Source organism: Limulus polyphemus, unplaced genomic scaffold, assembly GCF_000517525.1.
Source record: "Limulus polyphemus unplaced genomic scaffold, Limulus_polyphemus-2.1.2 Scaffold4181, whole genome shotgun sequence".
Taxonomy (NCBI): domain Eukaryota; kingdom Metazoa; phylum Arthropoda; class Merostomata; order Xiphosura; family Limulidae; genus Limulus; species Limulus polyphemus.
Window position 1 is genome coordinate 97002 of NW_013669791.1, and position 1012 is coordinate 98013.

Below are 1012 nucleotides of genomic sequence, written 5' to 3' on the forward strand. Positions count from 1 at the left end.
CTACAACAATGGCAGCTCAAACAGCAAAATAAACAAGAGAAATTACAGCAGTTGTTGGAAGAAAAAGAAAAGAAACAAGAAGAGAGACAACAGCAGTGGCAAGAAAACCTACAACAATGGCAGCTCGAACAGCAAAATAAACAAGAGAAATTACAGCAGTTGTTGGAGGAAAAAGAAAAGAAACAAGAAGAGAGACAACAGCAGTGGCAAGAAAACCTACAACAATGGCAGCTCGAACAGCAAAATAAACAAGAGAAATTACAGCAGTTGTTGGATGAACTAGAACAGAAACAAGAAGAGAGACAACAGCAGTGGCAAGAAAACCTACAACAATGGCAGCTCGAACAGCAAAATAAACAAGAGAGATTACAGCAGTTGTTGGAGGAAAAAGAAAAGAAACAAGAAGAACGAGAAAAGAAACTAGAAGAGAGACTACAGCAGTGGCAACTGGAACAAGAAAAGAAACAAGAAGAACGAGAAAAGAAACAAGAAGAGAGACTACAGCAGTGGCAACTGGAACAAGACGTATAAATGGAAAACATTAGTGAATTTAAAAGCGAATTAGATACGTTAAAGGATGATCTATTGTCTTTTACACAAGGAGGATACATTGACCATCGACTTAATCAGCCCCAGACAATGGCAAGCCCCTTACAGAGCCCGCAGCTAAACCCTAATGCAGACATATTCAGTTCCGTTAGAAGTCACATCCCAGATATGAATGTTAGTAATAGGAGTGATCCAGTGCGAAGGAAGCCACAGGAATATGATGGGAAGGCACCGTGGGAAGCATATAGAGCACAGTTTGAGCTACTGGCAGAGATGAATGGATGGACAGAGGAGCAGAAAGCAGTATATCTGACAACTAGCTTGAAGGGACAACCACTGGAAATACTTGGACAGTTGTCAGCAGACGACAGGCACAACTATAGAGCATTGGTGTTGGCTTTAGAACTCAGGTACAGAACCCAAAATCAGTCAGAAGTCTACAGGGCCAGGTTCAGGACGAGAG